This window comes from Nannospalax galili, unplaced genomic scaffold, assembly GCF_000622305.1.
Source record: "Nannospalax galili isolate Female #2095 unplaced genomic scaffold, S.galili_v1.0 scaffold888, whole genome shotgun sequence".
Taxonomy (NCBI): Eukaryota; Metazoa; Chordata; class Mammalia; order Rodentia; family Spalacidae; genus Nannospalax; species Nannospalax galili.
The window spans coordinates 1,112,186-1,132,953 of NW_008357921.1; positions in this window are offsets into that span (position 1 = coordinate 1,112,186).

Here is a 20,768-nt window from a genome sequence, read left to right on the forward strand (position 1 = left end):
CCTCCCTCTGGGCCACTGCCAGGAAACTGAGCTGCTTAATCAGCAACTTGAGGAACAGACCCAAGTCTTGAGACAACAGCTTAATCATGCCCAGGTCCTAGGCAGCAGATGACCTTCAAGTCACCTCTTCTCTGTGGGGAGATGGCAAGGCTCTCGCCTAGGTCCAAAGGGGCTTCTTTCTGGTCTTCACAGTAAGCCCCGCAAGTGTTCAGCTAAGAATAGGCTCTCTGGGCAGCACCAGTGAAGAGGACAGGCCCTTTATGCTGAGAGTTTTCATTTTATTCACATCTTTCTAAAGGGCATTTGCTACAGGTATTTCATCTGTACCATTAACCTGTTTGTATATAAAAAGATGTGTTGAACTTTGCTTGGGTTTGTTTTTTCTGTTTGGGAGATGGCGGGGGTGAGAATAAGAGACTTTGCATATATTCAAACAAAGATTTACTTAAATCACACCTTCACTGTTTATGTATTTAAAACCACTTGCCTGGGAAACTGAAAATGACATTTGCTGTCTCCCAAGCTGCCTGTCCCCTGCCCATCTCTATGTTGTTGAAGGAACGTGAATAGAAAATTTCCCCTTTGCAGATGCATCCCTTGGATATTGATAAATATTTTATGATAAAAGTGGTCCAAGATGGAAGGTTTTGAGTGATCATTGTTTTTTGTTTGTTTCCCTTTGTTTTTTACTGTGCTGGGGGTGGAACCCAGGGCTGTGCATGTATGCAGATGAGCTCTGTACCACTGAACTCCACCCCCCAGCTGCTGGGGTGGTTCCTTTCATGGAAGCCCATCAGAGAGTTCTGGTTTAATTACACAGATGTTTGGTGGTGGGATTTGAATAGAAAAATCTTTAGATTTTGTAAAGCTGTAGCCACCAGCGTGTTCTTCCTCAAGACTCAAGATTTATTTTATAATTGAGTTCATTTTAGCCATGGACTTTTAAAACTTCCCTTGAAGGAGCTAATATTTGTCTTCATTTTATGCCAGTGCCAGCATGCATTTGTGGAGTCACCCCGTGTCCCTTGTGTGGGGGCCAGGGCAGATGATCCTTGGGGGTTCCGGGGGTCCATGGTGGAGGCTGTAGGGATTGAGCAGCAGTTCAGTGGATCTGTTTGCTCGGGCTGCAGCCTTGCCCCATCATTTGGATTCTCTCACAGCAGGAACCATTCCTTTCCTGGCTTTCAGCATTTGTAGGCTTGGGGAGGCGAGCCCTATTCTTAGCAGAGACACACTGGAGCTTAGAGTTTCAAACCTAAACCCACTGCGGACACACTAGGGCTCTATAACAAGCATGCCTATATGTGACTGAGTGCTCACACGTGGTGAGTGGAGCTCTCCTGAGTGGCACACACAGCCTTGCCCCTCTGCACGTAAAATATAGCAGACCTTGTTGGAATGAGGAATTGTTTCTCTTAAACTTCAGAAATGGTGTCCCTCGTGTCTCACCTTCAGAATATTACAGACTAGATATGTTTAAAGTCAGTTCCATGGTGTTCTTGTCTGCAATCTTTGGGTGGAGGGAGGGGATGAGGATTTATAAGTCAATGTTTTGGGTCAGATATGGCAGTACACACTTGTAATCCCAGCACTCAGGAGGTGGAGAAGGAGGAGTCCGAGTTTCAGGCCAGCCTGAACTACAAAGTAAGAGCCTGTTCAAAGAAGAAAAAAAAGTTAATGAGGCTTAAATTTGATTACATCTTAGACAAAGCATGAAAATTCAAGGTGTGGAGGGGACAGAAAAAAGCCTCTCAATCTCAAGATGTTTGGAAATTGCTATGCTTTAAAATTTTTCTTGAAGTTATTTTGAGTATCCGCCCCCCGTCTTCTTTTTCTTCCCACTTCCCCTCCCATGAATCCCCTAGACAGTTTTACTTCTGATTTCATTTAGTATATAAATACACGATTTTAGGTGACTATAAAAACTTAGAAACCACAAATGAGAGACAGCACACGGTGTTCACGACTGGCATCATTTGTGGAGTTGGATTCCTGTTGCCTTCTACCACAGCGATGCAGGGCTTTGCGTCTTTTTTTCCTTTCCTGAATTATTTCTTGAAGCCTTTCATAAGATTCTTCTGTTTTTCTGGATAGAGCCCTTCACCTGGATTTTGTCAAAGCTTATTAAATCTGACCAAATGGTCTTGTGTGTTTGTCTCCTTGATGTGAATGTTTCTCCAGAGCCAAGATGGGGTTTCAGTTTTCTGTCAGCTGTTGGGTATTTTTCCAGGCAAATGGGAGCCTATAAGCTCTTTCTGAATATGATATAGCACACTCTGGTCAGACCACGCAAGCCAGGTGTTTGGGGAACAGTTTGTTAAAGCCAATGAGTTTTGCAAATGTGTTCGATGATGAAAAGCTCTCGGCTTTCCCAGTGGCAGTGGTCAGACTGTGTAACCAGAGGAGACCAGCGTGAGAGAACACTTTATTTCTGCCATTATGATCTATCGATAAGACTGTGAGCAACTTGATAGATGGGTGCAAATGCTGACTCGGTAGGTCCATTCTGGGTGGTGGATCTCCCAGTGGAGCTGAACCTACTCCAATTTGGGGTTTGTCCAGCTGGTGACAAGCTGGCTTCATCCTGGTACTTGATGGTGCCCATTTGGGTGGCCAAGTGGATTTCTCTTTTCCCCTCACCTAGCTCTGCTTTTCTATCTTTGGGACCAGCCCCTATTGAGTGATGAATGTCTCTGGTGGGGTCATTTCTGATCTTTCTCATCTCTCTGGATTCTGAGGTTTGGTTTGGACTTGCTTTTAGGGTCTTTGATCTCTTATCTCTTGGTGTTTGGACTTGCTTGGACATCAAATAGTGCTTGTTCTTTGAAAGAGCATGCTAAAAATCTCCAAGGTCTGCCTTATCCTTAGAAAGCTCCAAACAAGGAAGAGCACAAGGGAAGGATCAGCTGGAGTCTCTGTGCTCCCCAGGTATCTGGGGGAAGGTCCAAGCTGATGGAGTGGTGGCTTGTAGGCCAGTGATGTGGTTGGTGAAACTAGAAACGTGTCATGTAGTTTTAGTGTGTCTCTCGCCCCTCATCTCTTAAAGTGATTAGCATTGCATGCCACATGGATAGGGCTAAAATCTAGTTTTTACAAATCACATTTTGGGGGTACATTTCTTGTTGATTTTTAAAAAAATTATATGTGTGTGGGGGTGTGGAAGAGGTGCCTGTGGAGGCCAGAAGAGGTCTTCAGATCCTCCGCAACTGGAGTTAGAGAAGGTTGTTAGCTGCCGCGTCTTCCATTCTGTTCTTATAGCCCCTCTTCCTCTCCCATAACTCCTCTGAGCTATGTCCTAAGCTCTTGCTTCTTTGTAAATTTTTAAAAAAATTATATTTATTTGTGCGTTTGTATGTATATATGTGGTATGCAAGTGGAGGTCAGAGGACAACCTGCAGGAGTAACTTCCCACCTTTGACCACGTGCATTCCGGGGATCAAACTCAGGTCGTTAAGCTTGGCAGCAAGCACCTTTACCCACTGAACCATCTTGCTAGCCCCCTACCTTGGTGCTTCCTCTACATCAAGAGTTTATAACTCTGGCCTTGTTTGGGCTGTGGGGAATCTGTGGATGTCTTAATTAAATATTTTAATCACCCCCATCTAAAACCTGATTTCTTTTCCAAGGGTTGTATGGTCACAACCTGGATGCTTGTGTTGGAATCTTGGAGGTCCCCTGTTACCTGCTCTCAAGGCAGTTGCTGTGTTTGCTGTTGTGCATTGTGAAGCAGGCACCTGTGAGATCCTGGCCAGCCAGGGGTCAAGAGTCCCCTCCTGTTGAAGTCCTGAAGCATCAGAGCTGTTTTTTCTAAGGCTTTATTTTGAAAATGTTTCCAATTTGTAGAAAAGTTGAAGAATAGTTTCACAAACATCTGTGTCCCTTTGCTCACATTCTGCTGCTTTGCGCTTTTGTGCACTGTCGACACACAACAGTTGCTTTTGTCTTTTTTTTTTTTCTGCTGAGCTGTTTGGAAGGTACAATTGCCAGGAAATTCACCTTTGGATATGTTGGCAAAGATCTAAGAATCAAAGAATTCTCAGACTGGAGATACAGTCAGTGATACAGTGCTTAATTTACATGTACAAGGCCTCAGGTTTAACCCCAGCAGTAACCCCCTCCTTCAAAAACAAAATTTATCCCATGCAACCCATGTGTCAACATACTAAGAAATAGACCTTCCCTCCCTCCCTCCCTCCCTCCCTCCCTCTCTCCCTCATTTTCATTATCCACTCATCAATTGAGGGACACCTAGGTTGTTTCCATCTTTTAGCTATTGTGAAAAGAGCAGCAACAAACACAGTTGTACAAGTGTCTCTATAATAAGATGAGTCCTTTGAGTATATGCTAAGGAGTGGTATAACTGGGTCATTTGGTAGGTTCATTTTTAAAAAATTTATTATTTTTATTTTATGTGTAGGCGTGTGTTGCCTGCGTGCATGTAAGTGCATCTATGTCATGCAATGCCTGCAGAGGTCAGAAGAGAGCGTTGGATCCCCTGGAGTTGGAGTTAAGGACGGTTGTTAGCTGCCATGAGGGTGCTGGGAATCCAACCTGAATCCTCTGCAAGAGCAGCCAGTGCTCTTAACTGCTGAGTCATCTCTCCAGCCCCACATCCATTATTTTAATGTGCAGTCTGTACCAACCCCTCTAGTTGCTCCCACATGTATGTTATAGCTGTTAGAATGCCAGGATCTGCCAGACTGGACACAGTGCGTTTGGTTGTGGTATCTCAGCCTTCTTTACTCTGGAACCCCTGCCAGGTGGCCTGTAGACTGTCCCACACCCTGCATTTGTGTTTCCACCTGATTAGATGGATTCAGGTGAACCATATTGGACACATATACTACCCAGCACTGGGTATTTCTGTGGCAGCACATGAGGAGCCCACAATGGATTTGCCTGCTGTTGCCTGTGCCATGCTTGATGTGGTCATGCAATACTTCACTACTGTATTCATCCCTCTGTAATTAGAACTCTGACCCTGTGTGTCTTCAGACCCCGTATCTTGTTCCACAATAATCTTTCACTCAGTATCTTTAGGGTTATCTGTTGATGATTATTTGCTTGAGCCTGTAGTTATACTGGGGGTTAAAATTATGATTTAAAAATTCTGTCATTTTTCAAATGAATTTATTATTTAAATTTTTATTTTATTATTAGGGAGGGGCATGTATGTGAGAGTCAGAGGGTAACTTTATAAAGTTGGTTTTCTTCTTCCACCTTTAAGTGGGTTCCAGGGATGGAACGCAGGTTGTCAGGCTTGCTTGGCAAGTACCTTTACCTGCTGAGTCATCTCATTGGCTCCATGGATTTATTTATTTATTTATTTATTTATTTATTTATTTATTCATTTTTAATTTTATGTGTATGCTTGTCTTTTTGAGACAGGAACTGGAGTTACAGACAGTTGTTAGCTGCCATGTGGGTGCTGGGATTCAAACCCGGGTCTTCTGCAAGAACAACCAGTGTTATTAACCACTGAGCCATCTCTCCAGCCCCCGGATTTATTTATCTTTAATTCAGTGCATTTTAGTCCTTTATTGTCAATTCTTTTCAATGCTCAAATTGTCCAAAGTTTGTCTGGTCAGAGAAGTCAGTGCTTGTGCCCTTTGCTGAGTCCTTTTGATTCTATGAGCACTTCTAAGAGGCTCCAGGCCGACGACTTTCCTTGTCCCCACCCTGAAACCAGCCATTTCTTTGTTCTGGGCTCTTGTAGTGGGGAATCAAGACCCAGGTGTGCTCATTCCCACTGCATTTTATACCCTTCACAGAACAGAGCTAAGACATTTTATAGAGAGAAGCCCTCAAGAATAGATGCCTCCAAATTAAATTCAATACCACAGGCTTCATCTGTTTTTTTTTAATTTTTTTATTGAATTTTATATATTTCATGCAGTCATCTTTTTAAATTTTTTTCTATTTTATTTTTTCTCGGTCAAATTTTTTTTATTTTTTAGAAGAAACGTTTCATTACAGCTTTAACATAATAACAATTTCCAGAGCAACGATACATCTCTTTCAAAAGTGGTTATAAATTTTTAGGTTCACAGTTGAATTAATACATTCATCTGTATTTTATTCCACATTTACTTTTATTTTTTCTCCAATGACCTGATTCCTCCAAAGTCAATATATTTATAAATTTCTTCTATGATACACAAACAACAGGAGTAAGATTTATTCATTTATTTAGTGGTATTAGAGGATTGAATCTAGATCCTGTGCATGCTTGGCAAGTATTCTACCACTGAGCTACATTTTCAGTTTTTTTCTAAATTTTTTTGATTTATCTTTATTTTATGTATATGAGTGTTTTGTCTGCATGTGTGTAAGTGCATCTGTGCTGTGCAATGCCTGTGGAGGCCAGAAGAGAGTGTCAGATCCCCTGGAACTGGAGTTACAAATTGTTATTGGCCACCGTGTAGGTACTGGGAACTGAGCCCAGGTCCTCTGTAAGAGCAGCAAGTGCTTTTAACCACCGAGCCATCTCTCCAGCCCCCTGGCCCTTTAACATTTATTTGTTTAACTTTGTGTTTGTGTTTGTGTGTGTGTGTGTATGTATGTGTGTGCAGAGACATGCCTGGGTTACTAAGCAATTTCAAGGCCAATTTGGACAATTTAGCGAGACACTATGTAAAAATTTAAAACAATTTTAGGCCTATGAGATGGCTTAGCAGGTAAAGGCAGGTGTGGAGGTCAGAGGACGAGCTTCTGGAGTTGGCTTTCTCACTGAACCATGTGGGTTCTGGTATTGAACTCAGGTCAGGGGGCTTGGTGGCAAGTGTTCAGGCTGGCTTTCAACTTGCTCAGTAGCCCAGGAAAATCTTGAACTTGTGTCTTCCTGAGTGAGCCTTCAGAGTAGCTAGGATTATAGGTCTGTACCGACATGTCTGGCTTAGTTTCAGATTAAACAGATATACCTGCTATGTGAGGTTTGGTGTCCCCTCCATTAGACTATTTCCTTAAGGGTACACAAGACAGTGAAGTCAAACCTACTTGTATTCTTTGTTTTTTTTCCTCTTGGAAGTCATGTTGGGAATTTGGTATGCAATTAAGTTCTTTTGTGTCTGCTCTACTGAGGAACTGTTTCTATCATTCGGAGTTCATTTTTTGTATGTGTAAATTCTTTACCTAGTTCAAAAGTCAAAATGATGTACGAAGGTGTACTCCCATGCACATTCCTCCCTCTGATCCCGCCCTCTCCTCCTTCTCTGCCTTATCCTACGTGTCTTTTTTCTTTCCTGCCTTCCTCTCCCTCCCTTCCTTCTTCAGTGAAATGCAAATGTGTACCTACGTTTTAATTTCTTTTTCTTATGGAAAAGACAGTGTGGCACATACAGTTGGCCTTCCATAGCTGTGGATTCCACATCCATGTTTTCAACCAACCATGGGTTGTTGGGAGAGATACAACCCTGGGGGACACATAAATGGCACCTAACCCTTCCTTATAAGGTCCCAACAACAAACCAAGGTGCAATCCACTGAAGTTCAACCTGGGGAACCAGTGGGTTTATTGAGTTTACTTGCAGAGCATGGGTGAGGGGATAAGTATGGGTGACCCCCAAAGCAGCTGCACTGGAAGATTTGCACCCACTGTGGATGCTAGCTCCCTCACGGCTGCTTAGATGGAGCCCTCTTCCATTAACTTTTTTCAGTCTTTATCCTCTAGCTCCTCCCCAGACCCAAGCCATCTGAAATTAGGGCAGAACTGCATGCAAAAGGATGAAAGGAGTGGCTGGAACGTCTAGTGAGAGTTAAATGGTCTTTTTATGAGGGAGCATCAACAGTCAACAAGGCCAGCTGTGATGGTTTGTTGTTTTTCTTTTACAAGCAGGCACAGCTGATGGATGAAGACATGGCTGTTTTGCTGGGAGGATAGCTCTATACAACATGGATGAAAAATATTTGAAGACAATTGCATCTGCACTGACTATATATGCCGGCTTTTATTGTTATTCCCCAAACAACAATACAGTACAATAACTATTTATTATAACAATTGCATTGTATTAGGAAAGGAACCTAGAGATAACTTAGAGTATATGGGGATGTGTGTAGGTCACAGGCAAATACTACATTTTATATAAGGGACTTGATCTGTGAATTTTGAGAATCCAAGGAGAACAGGGACTCTGAGGGACAATGGAACTCTTTCCTTGTTGTTAGTCAGTGTTCTGTTACTGTAACAAATATCTGAGATAAATCAACTTAGATTGTTTTGGCTCACAGTTTGGAGGTTAATATCCATGGTTAGCAGGACCTGCTGTTTTTAGGTCTGTAGGGAGGCAGCATGTCACGGCAGGGATGATATGGAGGAGGAAAGAGCTGCCTGCCTCAGAGACAGCAACAGACTGAGGTTGTATACTTCCCTTCCAGAAGTACAGTCCAGTAACACAAAGGCCTCCTGCTAGGCCCCACCTTTTAAAGGGTCTATCACTGGTTACTGTCATCACGGGCTGGGGACCAAGCCTTTGATACCTGGGCCTTCTGGAGCCATCCAGATCCAAACCATAGCAGTTGCCTTTTGTTTTCATTCACCTGTGAAATCATCTCACCGTGTGCCTCATCTTTAAACAGTGCTCACACAGCACAGGGGTGTGCAGCCTGGTCACCTTCTCCACCCAGCCTTCTATGGAAACCCTCCTGGTAGGTCCTGTCCAATATTTTGTGAGTCAAACAGTACTGAGATGAGCAGCCTTTTGCACATGTTGCTTCGTATTGTGGGAGGAGACTTTAGGGCTAAGGTCCAGAATGGACATCGCTAGGTTAAAGGGCAGATAGGTGCAGTATTTTGTTAGATATTGTCAAATTCCTCTCCACAGGAGTTGGACCACTGTGCACGCTCCCAGAAGCATAGTGTCTGGCTTTCCTCAGGGTGTTGTTTCTTCTCTACGTGAGAACGTGTGTGTTTTCATGTATATGGGATATTTCTGTGTTTTTATTCAACAAACCCTTAGTTTTTGTCCAGTGTTTTGATTTCAAGGCTCTTTTATTTTGGCGAGTTCTGTGCTTCTTGGTCCCAGCTCCCTCTGTCCATGCTGCCTTCACCTTATCTGGCTCAGACCACTTCAGGGGTTAGAACAGCTACCTTCTACTACAGGTCTCCAGTCCTTCACTCTTGACCTCTTTACCCCATTGTCTATGACAGGCTCCAAGTAATCTTAAAATGCAAATCTGACCGTGCTACCATCTCCATTGGATGGATGGCCGTTGTCCTTGGGATAAAGAATTCCTTTCAGTGCTGAAGTTCATCTCACCGGCTAGGTGTCTCCGGCCCCAAATCTCACCTGTGCCTCATCCTACACTGTTCCCTCTGCTCCATTCACTTGAACCCTCCCACTTGTATTTAGTCTTCAGAGCTCAGTCTGACCATCATTTTCTCAGGCCGTCTTTGTTAAGGCCCTCTATCATCTCTGTTCCCAGGGGCCATGGGCTTTATCCTGTCATTCCACAGTCTTATTTTATCCCAAGACTAAGCTTGCTGAGGATAGAGTATAAGCCTGGTTCCCTGCAAATGACATTTAGTGTGTGTGTGTGTGTGTGTGTGTGTGTGTGTGTGTGTTGTGTGCCCAAGCAGGTATGTGTACATACTTCAGTACACACAAAGAAGTCAGAGAACAACCTGAGGAGTGTGTTCTCTCTTTCCATCATGTGGGTTCCAGGGATCTAATTCAGGTTGTTAGGCTCAGCAGCAAGCACCTTTACCTGCTGAGCCATCTTGCTGGTCCGCTAAACATTATTTCATTCACATTATTCATTGACTTATTTACTCTCTCTATGTCTCTCTCTCTTTCTTTCTCTCTTTCTCTGCTACCGAACACATGGAAACCAGAGTCTACTTTTTTGGAGTCAATTTTTTCCTATTCAGGTTGTCAGGTTTGGTGGCAAGCACTTATAAAATATTTTTATTTTTTTTGGGGGGGGCTGGAGAGATGGCTCAGTGGTTAAGAACACTGGTTGTTCTTGCAGAAGACCCAGGTTCGAATCCCAGCACCCACATGGCAACTAACAACTGTCTATAACTCCAGTTCCAGGGGATCCAACAGCCTCTTCTGTCCTCACGGGCATGGCACGACACAGGTGCACTTACCTACATGCAGGTAATACATACATACACATAAAATAAAAATAATAAATGTGAAAAAATTTATTTTTTATGTGTGTAAGCGTGTATAGGTGTTTGTGCATGTGAGTGCAGTGTTGGAGTTAGTTACAGACTGCTGTGAACGGCCTAATGTGGGTGCTGGGAATCAAACTCGGGTCCCTTCGAAGAGCAGTATGTGCTCTTAACCACTGAGCCACCTCTCTAGACCCTAGAAAGCACCTTTACCTGCTGACCCTGAGCATTGTTTAATGGATGGCCAATGCATGCCAGGCAATGGCAGGAGGAGTGGGCTGAGTGAATCGGGTGTTCTGGCCACCCCAGGACCCAGCTCAAGTTTCTGAAGTTTAAACGCTCACTTTCAGAATTGGTCAAGAGCCACCAGTCTCTTTCCAGTGTGACTATCTTGGTCAGCATTGCTACCTTTCCAATCACCAGAGAGTTCTGACACCACAGGAGGAGGCTTCTGAGATCAGAGTTCATGATGGAATCAAGGGGACCAGTTGTAACTTAGCTTCTGCCCCACTGGCTAAAAGGCTCAGATTTCAGCACCAACATGCAGCATCACTGTTGTGGACAGAGGATAGTCAGTGTCACCAGGGAACCACCAGTCCTGTTCCCATCAGTCACTATCATGAAGTTGGGGGAAAATGAAAATCAGGTTAGAACAGAAAAGTGGTGAGACACCTTTTGGTCGAAAAACAGGGAGCCACAGAATGTTCACCAGGGTAGCACTTTCTGATGAACAGAATACTGCCCAGTCTAGTAAACAGAAGGATCTCATGCATCATCCCAAGGCACTCAGCACACAACCTACAACTACTGCTTTTATGTGGACAGTGACTCATTCTGTCAAGTCCACAGTGTGTGGGAGTGGGCTTATTTATTTGTTTACTCATTTATTGAGGCAAGGTCTCACTATGTAGCCCTGAATGTCCTGTAGACCAGGCTGGCCTGGAACTCAGAGATCTGCCTGCCTCTGCCTCCCAACTGCTGGGATTAAAGGCATGTACCACCGGCAGGCATAGGTTTTGCTCAGGTGTGTTCTGGGGCCTTGAACAGTTTGCTCAGAGGGGTGCTCAATGGAGCCTATGGTCTGGCCTATAGTGGGATTGTTTAATCTACCCATAGAGACTGCCCCACCCTCAAAGCAACTGTGAGACACCATTTTTGAGGTCACTGAAGTCACTTTAAATGGGCTTTGTCATAACTTGATGAGGTTTTGGGGAATAATTAACCACAAATCAGAGGGTTAGTTGGCTGGGGGGGGGTGGCTCCTGGTCTGCAGAGGGTTAATAGTATGTTAATCAGGGTTTCTTTCTGCCCTCCTAGGCTACCCCAATAACACCTGATCCTCACCCTAAGGGTAAGAGAAAAACTCAAGGTTCTGCTCAGATCCTGCCCCCTTGAGCCTGGCCCCTCCCGCAGTCCCTTTTAGCCCAGGCGTTTCATTCCAAGGGACATCTGTTGGGTTCTTTCTGTTACTTTATCCAGCAGGCTTACACTGCCTAGAGAGGGTGACTAAGGGAAATGGAGTATTTTCAGCCAGGGGCAATTATCGTTGCTAGATCAAGTATCTTTTTGGTGCCCTGGATTTCACGACAGGTGTGTTTTTATTCAGGAAAAATAGAGAACTGAATTTAGAAGGCTAGATTTCCCTTCCAAAACATCACTCTCCCCAATCCACCCCTCAGCCCACCCCACTGGAGGCAGCCGCCGCCATTTTTTATAATGGAAGAACCATTAAAAACCCTAAGCCAAGAGGTCAGGCTTCTGATTTCACTTCATCTTCTAATGAGTATGTAAACTCAGTGAGCCATGGTTTCCTCCTCTACAATGGGCCTCAGGCCTACCCCCACCAGTCTCCAGGACTGACTTGGGGAGGGGAGTTAGTGAGATGCATGAGCAGCTTGGGGAGACCACAAGGTGATCAGGTCCCTGGTGTGTACAGGTTGGCCTACCCGAGGTCTGTGAACCCCCTTTCAGGCCAGAGACATAAAGGAGAAGGCGCCCAGTTGGAAAGGGGCAAGGCTGGGCTGTTTCCTAAAATTATGCTTGTCCTATGGGTAGGACAATATTTTTCTTGCACTTTTATTTTTGATTTTGGTGCTGGGAATTAAAAACCTAAGTCCTCACACCTGCTAGGCAAGCGCTCTGCCGCTGTGATGTATTCCTGGTGCGCTCACCCATTTACAACATCAGTGGATAGAAATCCAATTTCCATCCTTTCAAAAACTAATTCTTTTCTCACAGTCATAAGGTGTAGAGATGAAGCCAAATGGTACAGGAGGATTTTAAACAGCACCAGCTTCTTATGCTCTGAGCCTTCTCCCATCTTGCTCCTAGAAAGAGCCCGCCTCTCCTTTTCTGTGTGTCTCCCTTTGTGGTTAATCCTGTGTCCAGCTGGTGTTGTTTTCTCAATTTTTCCATCGCAGCCACCCATTGGTTTCCTGCTCTGGAGGACGAGTGCTTGGCTCTCCCACGCTGTGACCCCTTCACTTCCTTCTGCTCAAGCTCTCCACAGCATGGTCCTATCAGGACGCAGGTTCAACGGATAGTGCTTGCTTTATTGTAACTTTGCAAAATAAATGCCCTGCAACTGAACGCTTATCTTCTCTCCCAAACCTGCTGCTAGTGATTTAGAAACGTGTCCGCACATGTTCGGTGCCTGATCTCCATCTGGAGTGGGGAATCTGATCCCCCCCTTTTCAATATGACCACTGGATTCTCAGGGACAGAATATGCTGAAGAGAAGGGAGCTGGGTCATAAGGGGCCCACTTTGGAGTCCTGAGCCACCAGAAAGAAGCCTGGCTCTTTGAAACCCATTGGGTTGGAGAAGTCATGGGGAGAGGTTATATAAAGATACAGAGAGATGGGGGCTGGAGAGATGGCTCAGCAGTTAAGAACACTGATTGTTCTTACAGAAGACCTGGGTTTGAATCCCAGCACCCACATGGAAGCTAACAACTGTCTGTAACTCCAGTTCCAGGGGATCCAACAGCCTCTTCTGATCTCCGTGGGCATTGCATGACATGGGTGCATTTACCTACATGCATGCATAACACTCATACACATTAAAAAAAAAAATACCGAGAGATGCCCCAGCAGCACCTCTGGCCCACCCCCAGCTCTCAGACTCTCTGGAGGAGGCCCCATATATGGACTAGAGGAAAGCTCTGAGATGACCCCAGTCCCACCCCCATTGAAACTGCCTAGCTGAGCACAGTCACCTGCCAGTGATTCCCAGTTTCTGCCACTTGGTTTAGATTGTTCATCGACAGATAATGGGAACACCCCTTTAACAAGGACCTCCCATCTTGAATGACTGAAGTATGATCCTGCCTGTTGCTCAGACCAGATTTCTTTTTGGTTTTTCTATTTTTTTTTTTTTTCCTTTTTTGAGTCAGGGCCTCATTGTGTAGCCCTGGCTGTCCTGGAACTTGCTATGTAGACCAGGCTGACCTCAAACTCACAGGGATGTGTCTGCCTTTGCTGGATTAAAGGTGGGCCCAACTACACCCAGGCCGTTTTTATTTCTCTTTGTCTTTTATACTCTTTCTCATTCAATACGTTAAGTGCTCTGCAGCTGCTGCCGCCTCTCTCAGAGAAGGTGCTTCACGGCAGTCTGCAGGACCTCCACATCTGACCCCTCTTATCTCTCTGACCTCGCTGCCTCATGACCCCTCCCCAGTTCTGTTCAGCCCCTTCTGCTTGCCAGTCCTTGAGTGCATTAGGCTTGGGTCCTGTGCACGAGTTATTTTCAGTATGTATTTCCCACATTAGTCACTGTTTTAAAAAATTACTTAGTAGTGTGTTGTCAATTGCTTATTTTACCTCCATGTGCTTCAGCATTTCTGCACACTACTGTCTATATCCTCAAACAGGTCCTTTCCTTTGATTGCTTGGGCACCTCCCTCCTGATCCCCACTATCCTCTTGTCCCTCTGGACTGGGTGCTGTCTCTGCTGTCATCCTGGGAGTTCACAGCTCTCCAGTTTGGTGACCATAATCCTTAATTCCACCTAATCTTTCTTAGTTTACTTTCTTATTTTGTTATACACCCTGCAATAGCTATTTTTTTTCTGAAAACCTTATTCTTTTTATTTATGTTCATGTGTGTGCCTGCTTATCTGTATGTTCATCATCTATGTGCAGTGCTCTTGGAGGCCAGAAGAGGGTGTCATATCCCCTGGAACTGGAGATCTAGGAGTTCTTTGTGGGTGCTGGGAACCAAACCCAGGTCCTCTGCAAGAGTAGCAAGTGCTCTCAACTGCTGAGCCATCTCTCCAGCCCCTGTCCGGTCCTGATGAATGTGGACTCTCTCAGTCAGGCTCCACTTTCCTCATTTTATTCCCTCACCAGTTCATATATCCGCCACACCCTCATTTGCCATTTTGTCAGGATTCCAGAAGGGAGAAGTGAGCAACCCACTGTATTAACTTAGACATGGTTGCATGTCTTGTTCAGAGATGGAAGGGAATGGGTTAGGAAAACAATTTGGGCAAGATGTACCTTCCCATTTGCATCTCTCCACACACTTTCCATGGTAAAGCTCCCAGGAGAGGCGCTAGTCCATGACATTCCCAGGGATGGACACTGTACCCACCCCAGGGTTACTATGACGATGAAATGAGCTAATCCAAGTGAAATGCTTTGCCTAGCCCCCACCATCTGACTATTCAAGTGGCAACAATTATAGTGATTCTTAAAATCTTGGCAAGAACTTGATTTAGGACTCTGGGAATGCAGGCAAACTTCTGGGAACACAGGCAAACTTCTGCATACCCTGGGCTGATCCCTAGGATCAGAAAAAGCAGCCTTTTGCAAACGTTTTTGGAAGGCCACCAGTCTTTGAAGCTCAGGGCTTTGAGGATTTCGCAGCAGCAGGGAGAAGATCCCTTCTCCCTAAGTCTTGACCACTCCTGCACTGTCTCACTTGCTAATTGGTGTAAGCTCCTCCAGGAATGTTCTGGCTTCTTGGCATGAACCTGTCTCTTTGCAAATCATCACTTTGGGTCTTTCCCATGTTTTTCACCCTAAAGTTTTCTTCTAGCCATTCCAGCCCATGTATCTTACAACATTAAAGTCACTCAAATGTGTAACAAAGGTAACAGGGCTCTTCAGTTCACCTGTCCAATCAAAAAGTATTTTATTAGGGGGCTGGAGACATGGTTTAGTGAGTAAAAGCACTGGCTGCTCTTGTAGAGGACTGAGGTTTGGTTCCCAGCACCCACATGGCAGTTAACAACCACCGCTAACTCTAGTTCCAGGGGATCCTGTGCTCCCTGCTGGCCTCTGCAGGCATTGCATACATAGGTGTACTTACATACATGTGGGCAAAACACTCATACACATAAAACAAAAATTTTAAAATATTAAAAATTGTGTGTGTGTGTGTGTGTGTGTGTGTGTGTTGGGGGGCGGGTATGTGCGTGTGAGTGCAGGTGCCCATGGAGGCCAGAAAGAGGCATTCACTGCTGATTCATCTCTACAGCCCACATTTGGCCAGTTCGAATGTCAACTCTGCCACTGGTTCTTTGGGTCCAAAGGGTAAACAATCCCTTAGGGCCTTAGTTTCCTCATTTGCCAAATGAAGATGACAATTATAGCATTCAACTCCTTAACCTTTCCAGAGCATTGAAGAGGTGACCCACATAAAGTGTCCAGCCCTGTATAAAGTTCCAGAAAGCTAACTAACCATCACTGCTATCCTCTTTCCCAATTTAACCCTCCTGCAAACCTTGTAGCCCCAGGCATCATGGGAGATGAGAACCCTTACATGTGGGAAGCTTTTCCAACGGCTGAGGCAGAGGAAATGTGATCTCCTTGATTTTGTTTATGGTTTCTACTACACTGCATAGCAACAGAGCAGCAACCGAATACAGCCAGCCTGCGCCATCCAAGTCTGTCTGCTTGCTTTTTAAAAGTATACCATTGAGGCTTAAAAACACCCCAAAATTTCTAGTTTCCTATTACATAGAGGCACCTGTTATAATGTAGGTGATATTTGATAAATGTTTTTGTTTAAAGTGGTTGTTGTCACAAAAGTACTGAACACAAATTCCCTGAGTTCTGAGTAGGGGTTAGAAACCAGTCACCATGCTGCCCTCTAGTGGGTCACAGTGATTTCCTTGCATTTAGGTCTTTGACTAAAGAGAATCCCATTTATTAGTATGAGGCTCATCGGAAGATGCAGTTTTGCTCCACATTTTACAAGGCTGCTTAGAAATGGTTTCATTTTCAGTCGTTTGAGCTGTGAGGTTTGAATCTCGCTAAGATCCTGTTGCTGTGGAGCCCTTCTACCTGGCAGGTCCATTGGCTCTGTTCCTTTGGTTTCCTCCAGGTTTGAAAGATTTCTCATTAGTTAGTACCCAGCAGTTCAGTCACAGTGACGAGCTGTCTCTCCAAGGGTTATGGTTAGCACCAACAAAACTGTCCCAAACATCCTTTTGGGCCTGTCTAGCTTCTTCCCAATTGGATGTGCTGATCATTTGGAAGAGAACCAGGATATTACCTCCAACCCTCCCACCCCGCAAATACCCCATTTGGGCAGACAGATTATTATTTATTATTTATTGGTCTTTTTGAGACAGGGTCTCCCTGCAGCCCCAGCTGGCCTGGCACTTGCTATGTAGACCAGGCTGGCTTTGAACTCAGAGAGATCTGCCTGCTTCTGCCTCCCAAGTGCTGGGATTAAAGGCATGCACCACCACACCCAGAATCATATAGGTTATTTTGAGCCATAGACAATGGAGCAGCAATGGGTATGGGGGAACATCTATGCACCTACCTTCTCTGCCTGCTAACAGGAAGGTGTCTCTGTATCATCTGAGAAGACCAGACTCTTCCTTCTGGTGCTGGGGAGTTGTCGTGAGATATATCTGCATAAACAGATGCAACTGAAAGAGCTTTTATCTTTCTTATTTTTTCCCAGTGCACTTTCCTGCAATTCCCAACCCCCTTTCCAATATCTAGTCACTTCTCCATAATTTATCACCTTTTATTAAAATGGTATATAAGCCCTTAAGTCAAACTGCTTGTGTGTGTGTGTGTGTGTGTGTGTGTGTGTGTGTGTGTGTAGTCAGGATCTTGCTTCATTGATCTTTATTATTTAAAAATATTTTATTTATTATTTTATGTGTATGAGTGTATTGCCTGCATTATGTAAGTGCACCCATGTTGTGCAGTGTCCATGAGGTTAGAAGAAGGCGTCGGATTCCTTGAAACTGGTGTTAAGGACAGTTGTTAGCTGCCATGTGGATGATGGGATTTGAACTTGGGTCCTCTGCAAGAGCAGCCAGTGCTCTTAACTACTGAGCCATCCCTTCCAGCCCCATTTATTTGTTTTTTAAGACAAGTCTCATTATGTTGTTCAGGCTAACTTGGAACTTGCTATGTTGCTCAGGCAAGCCTTGAGTTCAAGATCCGCCTGCCCTAGCCTCTTCAGTGCTGAGATCACCTTGACTTCTTTTTGTGAAACTTCTAGGCATGCTGAAATATTAATATCAACACAATTTGTATTTTTTATATTAAAATGAAGAAAATCTTTCTCCCGTCACTTTGTCTTTTACCGATGTAATTTGCAGGTCCCCAGTCACTGGATATAAGAAGGCAAGAGATAGACTTCTCCTCTTTTCACAGTTCCAGGTGTGGAGTCCATCATGAGAGGGGCAGGTGGTGGGTCACTCTCTGCCTCACTCTCCAGGAGAGCATCTCTGAGTTGCTTCAGCTCTTGATGGTTTGTACTTCATCAATTCAGCAACTTCAGCTGCTGTGCCTGACAAATGGCAAAAGACCAACCACACAAGCAGCCCAGTGTGTCCTTTGCCCTGCCTCATCTTGACTTTCAAGTGGTTTTATGTGCCTATGAGATGTTAATCCCCAAGGGTGAAATCCAAGCTGGTTTACCCTCAGAGCTGCCAGGGTCCATGGCGATGGTGAGCAACCAGTCTCTGCATTTCTTCTAGAACACAAGGGATTTATTCACTGAGCACACAGTCACAGCACAAAAAGCCATTCTTGAACTTGATCAGCAAAGGAAATAGGTTCCAAGTGCAAAGACGGTTTTGGACTCATGTCCTGTTTCCTGTCGAAAAGTGAAACCCAAGGGCAAGAAGGCCACTGGGAGGAGAGGACAAGCACCCTGAAGGTACAGTCATTCTGGAACTTGAGCTCTGCCTCAGCAGGTTGTGGCAGGGTCTGAGATGCACCCTTTAGGAAGCAGCCTGGGGTTTTGATGTAGATCGCTGGCCTCCATTCGGAGAGATGCTGTGTGCTCCTGCCAAAGTTCAGCAGCAAACCCTTTAACACTGTCAGAAGACATGAGGCTGTGCCAAATAACACAAGAGGTGTATTTACATATTCCAGAGTCTGGCCATAGACTTTGCCTGACCCACGTGAGTGCCAGGAGATGGGTATTTACAAGCAGTTAAGCATGTGTTCAATATCACAAGCTATACTTTTAAAATAGAACATTGAGAGATAGTCCTGATTTACATAGTCCGTAAATCTGCAATTAACATTTAAAATGATGGGTAGTAATTAGCACATAATTTTTACTATGTGATTCTAATTTTAACATACCTTTCACAGCTCAAGAGACCAGGCTGTGGTTCAGACTTTGGAGGAAGGCCTGGCTTGCACTGCTGGAGACAGGGCCTCTGGGTCTAGTTAGTGTGCCTGAGAATTTCTTCATAAAGAGTAAAGACACCTGTACCTCCAGACGTAGTCTTTCAGAGTGTGGAATTCTTCTTTATAAGGTCTGTTAAATATAAACTTTACAAGGAAAAAAAAGTTTTTCAAGAAAAAAGAAAAAAGTTCTCAAAATGTACTTTTTCTAGAAGATTCAGGTATTTGTATTAGAAAATACAGTACAGAGCTTGTTGGGGTGGCAGTACTTGAGAAATACATGAGTACTTTTAGTACTAGAACTTGAGAATCAGAGGAAGGTTGATCTCTGTGATTTTAAGATAGTCAGCCAAGGTTATAGAGTGAGACCCTGTCTCAAAAAACAAGCAGGATCTGGAGAGAGCACTGGCTACTCTTCCAGAAGACCCTGGTTCAGTTTCTAGCACCCATGTGGTGGCTAACAATTTGTCCTTAATTCCAGTTCCAGGGGATCCGACATCCTCTTCTGCCCTCCACAGGCACCAGGCAAACATGTGGTGCACTCACATACATGCAAGCAAGATACTCATATATATATAAAACACAAATTAAAAAAGTAAGAAAACAAAAAATGGCATGGAGGATGAATAGTTCAGCGGTTAAGAGCAATCATTGCTCTTGCAGAGGACCCAGGTTTGATTCCCAGCACTAAAACACAAATTAAAAAAATAAGAAAACAAAAAATGGCATGGAGGATGAATAGTTCAGCAGTTAAGAGCAATCATTGCTCTTGCAGAGGACCCAGGTTTGATTCCCAGCACCCATGTTGGGTGGCTCACAACCATCTTTACTCTAGTTCTAGGGAATATAATGCCCTTTTCTGGCCTCTGTGGGCATCTGCACACACTTGTGGCACACATAAACATGCACACACCCAACTATTGTCCAGTTTTCTTCCTTCCTTCCTTCCTTCCTTCCTTCCTTCCTTCCTTCCCTCCCTCCCTCCCTCCCTTCCTTCCTCCTTCCCTACCTCCCTTCATCTTTCTCTTTCTCTTTCTTTCTATCATCTAAAGTTGACTCATTAACTTAAAAACATTACTGAATGTCTATTTTATGCAAGACACTTGTCTCAATATAGGCCTAACTCCATCTCTAAGGTACTGTCCAGTGAATGTGATATATTGATTGTCTGTGCTACAGTTCCCTATGACTAAAAGAAGGTAGAAAAATTTCAGAAACTCCTTCCTCCCCTCCCTCCCTCCTTCCTTCCCTCCCTCCCTTCTTTCCTTCCTACCTTCCTGCCTTCCTCCTCCTCCTCCTCCTCATCCACTTTCTCCTCCACTGTTATTAATTGGCCATCATGATATCTTCATAGTGGTAATATCCAGCATCACTGCTTATTCTCATAGTAAATATCCTACTCAGGGAATAATATAGAGTCCACACAAGGCTCCCCGAACTCCTTGGCGGAGGAACTGCTTTCTGAACTACATGCTCAACTTTGCCACATCCCAAGTCTCACTCAAACATTGCAAATACTTAAACTGAAGGAATGTAGTTGATTAAAAAAAATAAACCAAGCAAAGAAATAACAACAGATGTGTAAATCCCAATGGAGTAATGTAAGAAACACACACTCGTGCACACACACACACACACACACCCCAAGACAACATAACGCCTCCAAAGATGATTACTTCTGGATCGATGGCATCTGGTGAACTTTCAGATGGAGACATCAAAATAATGATTATAAGTATGTTCAAAGACACAAATAAACAGCTCAATGAGATAAGGAAGATGATGGATGATATAAAAGGGAATTCACCAAAGAGATTTCTGTCTGAAGAAAAACTAAACTGAAATGATGAAGATAAAAAGAAATTGTAAGTTACCAAGCATGGTGACACACGCCTTTAATTCTAGCACTCATGCGGCAGGGCAGGTGGATCTCTATGAGATTAAGGCTAGCCTGTTCTACACAGCAAGTTCCAGGCCAACTGGGACTACAGGGAGACCCTGTCTCAAAAAACAAAACAAAACAAAACCTCAAACAAAT